Source organism: Alligator sinensis, unplaced genomic scaffold (genome assembly GCF_000455745.1).
Source record: "Alligator sinensis unplaced genomic scaffold, ASM45574v1 scaffold482_1, whole genome shotgun sequence".
In the NCBI taxonomy this organism is placed as follows: domain Eukaryota; kingdom Metazoa; phylum Chordata; order Crocodylia; family Alligatoridae; genus Alligator; species Alligator sinensis.
In genome coordinates this window covers 622848-631471 of record NW_005842084.1, presented here as the reverse complement: position 1 = coordinate 631471, position 8624 = coordinate 622848, and the positions used below count along the sequence as shown (strand labels likewise).

Genomic DNA, 8624 nt, shown 5'->3' with positions numbered 1-8624 from the left:
GTTCTAGAATGGGATACTTCTGAATATACAGCATGGACCAAAACTAATGACATCACCTTTCTCCTTTTACATATTTCAATTCAATATTCAAAAGTAGAAAATGCATGTCCCAGAGTCCCAAGTCAATGTTATTACTGTTTGGTCATATTGTTTCTTAGATTGATGATAAAATTATTTTAAAACAAAAAGAAATGGAGCTTTAGGCTAGATACAAACATTACATTTTTACTGGTATGAGTGACTGGAAACTGGTCTATGCCCATAACAGAACAGAAGTTCAGCATGCATAGATTGGTTTTAAAATGGTTGAACACAGCCTCAGATTTGCCTCCCCCCACCCAACCAAAGAATGAATATGTGTTCTGTTCACTACTGATCTAAACTATGTTGCTTATAGAAAACCATGTAACTTAGAATGATTCTGCCTTGGGCTTTTTGAACGTCTGTACCTAGCCTTAGAGTTTTGCAAAATGGCTTACTACTTTGATATTGCTTGGGCTATAACTGCATGCTAAAACCCAGATGCTCAAAGTACTTGATTCAAAAAATGCATAATTAACCTTAACTCTTTTTATAATATTATGCTATGTTTTGACAATCAAACAGTGAAACCTCAGCATGAACAACTTCTGCTTTTATTGAAATCAACAGACAGAAACCATAAATAATTGTTACATGCACTGCTGATAGTACCAATTAGCTGGTATCGTACAGAAGCTGCTATAAACAAGTACAAGCTATTTTAGGAGGAATGCAGTTTGAACTACAACCAAGATATGCAAGTCTGCATGTAATAGTGAGATAGAAGCAAGGGAAAACTTCTAAGCATTAGCAGAATATACAATACTTCAAGAGTCCAGTCTATCAGACCATAGGTGACTGGTAGGGTGGGTACAGGGTGGCTCTGACAGGGCTCATGAGCCCCATCTCTCCACCGACGCTGATTTCTGCTGGTGTCCCCCCAGACTCAGGAGGCACCAGTCACTCATGTATCAGACTACTATATAATGGTAGCCTTCTCAGCTTCACAATACCTTAGAAGGGAGGAGATACTACCAAGCTTAAGTATCTGAGGGGCAAAGATCATAGTGATATGGAAGACAAAATTATAACTGAAAAGTGTATTACACTAAGATATGAAGCAGCCGGGGGAGGAGAGAAGCAAAGTCAGTGCACAAAGATGAGTGAAATTCACCCCTGGGTGGAGGGTCAGCATAAGACCAATGTGCTTAATACGCCCCCACTTAAACTTTCAAAGCAGTGAGAAGTAGTAAGTGGTGCACCAGCATTTTCCTGGAAGTATGCGCACAAGAACGTATGGCCTGTTTATGAGCTCTCCACTTCTTTTATGGTACAGCAGAAGAAAATAAGTTTGGTTGAGAAGCTAGAGCATTAGCCTAAGGGTACAGACAGAAGTGACAACTTTCGCCAGATCTGGCCAGAGAAAGTGGTCTATAGCCATGGAGAAACACAAGTGTATGGCTGCAGTTTGCTTAAAAAATTGGCTGATTATATGAAAATCTGAACCGTTGTTGCATGAGGGGTCAGATGAAGATGTTTCAAAACAGAGCATCTTCTGTAATTTGTCTCTGCACTGCCTGCCAGTCTCGAGCTGTTTTCAAAATGGGAGGGGGGGAAGAGAATGGAGGGAGTTCAATCTGCAGTTTTTTCAGCCCCCGCTGGAGGGTGGGGCAGGTGTATTGGAGCCCTTCACCCAAGGTAGGGGGCCCCAGTTCACTCACCCCATCCTCCAGCACTAGCTGAGGAACCCTTAGAACGAGCTACTCCTGCTCCCTTCCCCCACCTCCCATTCCAAAAACAGAGACAGGCTGGGAGGGAGTAGGGGCCATTGCTAAGGGAAACCTGCTGCAGTATCATAGTCAGCAGACAGATCCCCCTTCACCCTGGAACCAACAGTGAACTTCTTTTTGGTCCGGAGGATCGTTGTAACCCAGAACACTGCCTGAAATGTATTCTGAGTTACAGCAGGAGGTGCACTTCTGTCTGCACCCTAAGATAGTAGAAACTTGGGTTCAATTGCTTTGTCTGTCAAGACATTGTGATACCAAACAGGGAGTGGAATTCACATACCAGTGTTAGATACCTAATTTTGCATACAATGAATGAGGAGAAATAGGCACCTGTGAATGGGATTCATGAACAGTGGGTGCACCTACATGAGATGCTACATCGCCATTGTGACAAGCTATGGTGACATGGCTCATTGCTATGGTGACTTAGCATCAGTGGGCATGAAATGTGATGCTGACGCTACTGTGCAGTAGTAATGAGTTAGTGTGCAGTAGGGTTGGAAATGACCCACGCATTGCTGGGACTGCATAGTAACAGTGGTGCAGTCACTGTGTAACAACTGCACAGTCAGGCACATGTGTAGACATGCCCAATGAGTCAGCCAAAAGGAAACATTGAAGAGAGGGGTGAACCTGATTGTCTCTCACTCAAACCTAGATGCCCACAGGAAACCTGAGTTAGGGGACTATGTAAGACTGGTATTCATAGTCTAAACACCCCTCCTGGATTTAGATACCTAGGCCATTCCTTTGAATATGGACAACTGACTCATTTTTCTTTAGAAAGACTACCAGTGCCTACTATTTATGTAATATCTTGTTAAACAGAGATGTCCCACACTGTAAGGAGGAGATCTGGGTTCTCCTCAGCTTGAGGGAAGTCAAGCCCCCGTCTTTCATAGAAATAGCTGGGCAGCATGTGAGTGAGGAGAGGGTGAGTGGAAAGGGGAGGGAAAGGAGTGAAGTGGAGTAGAAGGGCCAAGGGGCAGAGAAATGAGGGAAAGGATGACTGGGGAAGAGTGGAAAGGGAAGGAGGGAGGAGAACAGGGGAAGGCAGGAGTAGTTGGATGAGGAGCTGTTGGGATGCCATGGGTGAGTGGAGAACTACCAGGTCACTGCCCCCTCTGCCTCCAACCCTCCACTCCCTGAATCACCCCATCAGCCCCTGAATCTCCTTTTCACTCCCCGGTTAATGATTTGGAAGCAAAAGAGACAATCGGGGCAGTAGGGTGGTAATCCAGTGATGGAGGGGTGGGCCTTCACAGAGAGGTCCTGGCCTGGAGGAGCCAATTGTGGGGTAGGAAAATGCTCAGTGGGAGGGGGGCAGTGGGGACAACCCATATTGTGGGTGGGCCTTTCACCCTATACTGTGGCTAGAGTCAGGAAGCCAGGCAGGCACTGAGCAGACTTGGCAGCTCTAGCTACAGGTCTGAGCTGTGTATGCAAGAGATAATATTAACTCTTAGCACACTATGTGCTAACTTTAACACAGTCTAATATTCTGCAGAGTTAGCTAGTTGTAAATTTAATTCCACTCTCAGGCGGGGGGAGTTTGAGCACTCATAGAAGTTGGCCTCTAGGTACTTGGGGAACCTTTCAGTCAGACAAAGATCTACCTCCATTCTGAAAATACTTAGGCAGGTCTTTCCTCTGTCATACATAAGTAAATAAACAAGGCTACTCATGTTCTTGAAGTTAAGTATACATATGATCTACTGCAGGGGCATGGGTCCACTCATACTTTCCTCTCCTTTTAGTAGAGAAAAGTCTAATTTGCTGTAATTACAGTATGGTTATTTGTATTTCAGGAAAATTTTCTGAAGGTTGTTGCCTTTAAATGTTTGGGCAGGGCAAATGTTATAAAAACAAAAGATTTTTATAATAGTGTACAAACCTACAAAATTAATTGCACAAAGAAATACATGTTATATTTTGCAATGTTTGTAAATCAATGCTTATTTTGCTAAAAATTCAGGAAGGTAACACCATGAAATTAATTTAATTAATTACTCCCAAGCTAGTTACAACCTTTCAAATGTCTGAACATTTCCCAGGTAATAGTGAGAGAACAATTTATTTGGGAATGGCAGTTAATTCAGACTGGTTTTGATCTCATCACTTGTATTATCCCAAGCATATTTGATCATTCTTAAATCACATTTATACTTTGTTAAAAGGGATGGCAATTGAGTAAGAGATCAAGATCCATACTTATCTTGCACTATCTCAGAGATATCTTACGTATTCCTTGCTTAAAGTCTGCAGCCCTTGGTGCACCGATGTCCTGGAGCTTCTATGAGGTTCCAGTGCCTTTTCTGCTCTCCTCCTCCTTTTGCCATCCCCAAACCTCAGAGAATCAGTCAATATGGACCTGCTGTGGTGGTGGGGCAGTGTGGGCAGTAGTAGACCCATACCAGTTTCTTTTACATTAGGAGTTGTGGCAGTGCACCTATGGTGCTTGCCACTTTAAGGGTGGGGGCAGGCATCTGACAGGTGCCTGATTAAGATGGCCATTTTCAAACAAAGGTCAGCTAGGTGGCTGCAAGCAACTAATTGCTGTCTCTAAGGGAGCAGTACCATCCGGCTTCCTTGTGATGTAGAAGATCCTGGAGGTAGGAGCAGGAGCTAGAGACATGAACTGGAGACTTCTGGTCCTGGGCATGACCTAAAACTGCACCCTGCCAGGATATGGAGGCCTGGTGGGACTCTCAGTGGCATGGCAGCTCCACTTAAATACCAGGACCGCTCACCTCCCCAGTGAAAGGCAGGTAGGGGTGCCTTAATAACCCCAGCCCCCACAATACTGTGGGTATGGGGGCCAGGCACAGCTACAGCCACCTGAAACTGCAGGGATGAAGGACCTCAGAGGCCCCAGGGAGGGAATAGTTGTGTAGCCCCAGAGACAGGGAGTGGTAGTGAGGTCCCTGACAAGGGTTCAATAGGGCTGAGGTTCAGTCTGAAGGGCAGCTCAGAGGGTGTCCTGAGTAGGGCTGTGGGATGGCCAGAAGCACAGCACATGGGCCAACCCCAGATGATCAAGTTGTAGGATAGGAGAATCCCAGTGAGGGGCTAGGGCGGAGTTAGCCCTCAATTTGGTGAAACGGCTGGCTACTACCCAAGTGAGGGTCATGGGAGAGGCCCAAAATATTGCATGTTACCACCCAAGGCATGATTCAGATAAACCTGATGGCCTACAGGGCCACCCAAGGGAGCAGGGCAGAGTGAAGGGTGCGCAGTATTATGCGGCAGGAAAGAGACCCTGTGAGAGAGGGTGGAGTGCAAGAGGCCCCAGTGAGAGTGGGTGGTATGAGTGTGTTGCCCTGTGGGGTCAGGCCAACTCTCAGGATCACAATATTGTGCTGTTAGACAGGATGGCGTAACACAATTGCACATATACAAACACACAAATCAATTAGGTGCATACACACACATACTACCAGCTCAGGCACATACACATTCAAACCAGGCTAGGCACATGCATACCTATCACCAATTCAAGCACATACACTATACACCCCAAAATTTAGACACAGATCACTAATTCATATATCATGCACACAATGCCATATATATATACACACACACACACTCACACTAGCAAATCAGATACACACATGTTCAAACTAACTAGTCTAGGTTCATGCATACCTATCACCAGTTTAAGCCCATACACACTACACACTCCAAATTTAGACAGAATCAGTTACCAGTTACCAACACCAGCACATCCAATACACATACGTGGATTACTAATTTATATACCACACACACACACACACACACACACACACAATGATATCTATATATGCACACATATATATATATGTGTGTGTGTGTATTCACTAATTTACACACATACCACCCACCTACACATACACACAGGTGAGTTCCTCAGTTGGGTGATGTGTATCTATGTATGTGCTTGGTGTACTTGGGATACCTGGGGAGAGGTTAAGGTAAGAAAGTAGAAGTATAGGGAGTGAAAGTTGCTAGAAATGACTGGGACTGGGACTGGGATTAGTATCGGTAGACTAGAGGGGCCTGGGCTGAAGAACTGAGACTCGAGGGTAACTTTAGGTTAAGTGATCTTAATTGATTGATTAAAAGACAATGACTAAAGCCTGCAGAACAGGGAAGCATGCCGGCACAGAAGCTGGGACTGGAGCCAGAGCTACAGGGGAGCTGAAATGTAGGTGGAGAGGGGAAAATGGGACTAAGGGAAAGTGTGGATGTTAAACAGGGGCTCTGGGTGTGGGGAGCCAGAGGATGGCTCCAGGGCAGCTAGAGAAGTTGCAGGGAGCGGCAGTAGGTGTTGGAAGCTGGAGAAAGGCTCCAGCTGCTGGAGAAAACTGCAGGACAGCTGAGAAGAGCTGGGAAGCTGTAGGAGGTGGGGTAGAAGATTAGAGAAGGTGCGGGGGAAGCCTGAAAACAGGGAGACGGACAGCAGGAAATCACAGGAAAAGCAGCAGGCGGCAGGGCATCAGGAAAGCAGAGAAAGACAGCAGAAAGTCACAGGGAAAAGGCAGTAGGAACAGGGGAGGCTGAGAGGCAGCAGGGACAGCAGGAAAGCAAGGAGAGACTGAGAGGTGGCAGAAAAGGGGAGATGGAATTGGGAGGAGATTGGGAAACTAGCAGAGAGGGTGGGGACTGGAGCTGAGAGAGAGAAAGAATGAGGCTGGAATTTAAGATAGGGGAGGGACTGGGATTCAGTAAAACATGACCCAACTCAGGGTTGCAAGTGACAGTGGTTTTATTGAACAAGGGAGATGGTGACACAATGTCAAATTGGTTCCCTTGCACCCACCCACACACAATGGCAGCAGGGGTTAGAGAGGCTTAGTGAAGCGGCTGAAGTCCACTGAAGTCCAGGAGGAAAGAGAGAGACAGAGAGAGACAGAGAGAGTCCAAATTGTAAGAGGAGGTGTGCAGCTAATATCTACCTATCCAGGCTGGAAAGTGGGTCCTTGTCCAGTAGATGTTGTCCAGAGTGGCATCACCAGCAGGGCCTCTGGGTGAATAGAGGTGTGTGGCATGGTGCTGGTCCAGATGGAGAGGGTGTCCCCCTGGGTCTGTCTTTACTGCCCCTTTTTATAGGGGCAGACCTTGTATGACCCTAGTGACAGGAGGCATGCCCAGGCAAGGGTCAGCCCCTGGTGTACTGAGCATGTGTGCTCCATGCAGGGCTGTGGTTCCTGGATGAATCAATGCGAGGTGATGGCCCAGTTGTTACAGGTCATTCAGTAGAGGCCTGCTACCATTGTATTTCAATCATTCCCAATCATTCTTATTAATCTGGGAACCAATTTACATGGGAGGGGTACGTGACTCATACAGTTGCAACATGGGATGCCCAGGCAGAAGACAGAAGATGGAGGCTTGACATATAAAATGGAAACTTGAAATGACTTTGGTTCACTTACAAACACAGGCCTAAACCATACAATATCCATATGAAACAATAAAAATCAATACGAAAATGATAATAATACAATATACAACAGTAAGAATCAATACAAACCTAATAATAATACGATATAAAACAGTGGATATCCAAAACCAAAAACTTGCTACCAAAATAAAAATGTTAAAGCTTATCCTAAGTCTGAGTTCACTTATATTTATCTATAGGGAATAGAGAGGGGGAGAAAAAAGTCAGAAATGGTTGGGGAAAGGGGAGGGACTGCATTTTAAAATAAAATTAAAAAAAAACAACTGTGGGCTTTGCTACAAGTGTGTGAGTGAATGAGACCTACATAGGACTAAGTTGGCCTGGCTTTAGGCCAGGAGCATAGTGACATACTGGATGCCATCTGTGGGCCACAGTGTAGGGATAGTATGAAGCCATGGATAGCACCCCCTGGCATCAGGAGATGTAATGGGCAGCTTCCTGCATTATACCACCAGTTATGGGAACAGCAAAGTCATGGCAGAAGAGACTGGGTGGACTGCCACGTAAACAGGTGGGTAAACCGACTTGAGACTCAACCCTTAGCTTGTCCCCTGTCACAGGAGTATTTCTATAGATTTTTTTTTAAATGTTGTTTCATATGACAAAACAGTTATGAATTCTACTGGGTAAAGCCCAATAGCCAACTTCCAAATTTCAACTGAACATGGACTTGAAAGAGTCAGCTGTGTGGCTTTACCACCTTGTTTCCAGACGCATCAGTCTGAGGCTTCAAATCTGTGGCAGGCATCCTATGTGCAAGCCATGGTCCCAGAGACCTTGGGGTTCAGTTGCCCTCATGTCTCACTTTCTCCTAGCCAAAAGGTTGGGAAGCAAACTAGAGGAAAGCAAGCAATAATTCCCCCATTGCCATAAAATTGTGAAATCTAATTTTGAGCATTTGTGAAAACTCGCAGGGGTCAGCCTGCCCAGAGTGCAAGGTACAGGCCTCACTCTGGGAAAACCACTTTCTTGATTATGGTAGCTCCCTTGCCAGGTAAGTATTTCTGAAGAACGGTGCATTACATCTGCCAAATAGACTGGTAAGAAAGAGGTCCTAGAGCAATAATGACTAAGACATACATTTTCTCATCAGGAAAAGAAATAATTGTGAACATGCTCCTTCTAAGAGCAAATGAGGAGACATATCAACCAGTGCCTTGGGGAGATGATCACATAATCATCAATACTTGCCATTACAGAAATGATGAGAATGAGAAAATCTCTCAATAGAACTTATAAAACACACTACTTGGGACAAAAGCACCTCAAAAAGCCACAAAGCTTATAGCAAAGGGGAAAAAAATCATTTGTATTTACTGATAGTATTTTGGCCTTTGATCATAGAATCACAAAACATATGTACA

At 45.1% G+C, this 8624-nt stretch overlaps 1 non-coding gene across 1 annotated transcript; it reads right to left on the bottom strand.

Annotated features, from left to right (window-relative positions):
- Nucleotides 1–8096: 8096 nt before the first annotated feature.
- LOC112550345 lies at nucleotides 8097–8262 on the bottom strand. The gene has a single exon (XR_003094134.1). It is a non-coding gene; the product is annotated as a U1 spliceosomal RNA (small nuclear RNA).
- Nucleotides 8263–8624: the final 362 nt, after the last annotated feature.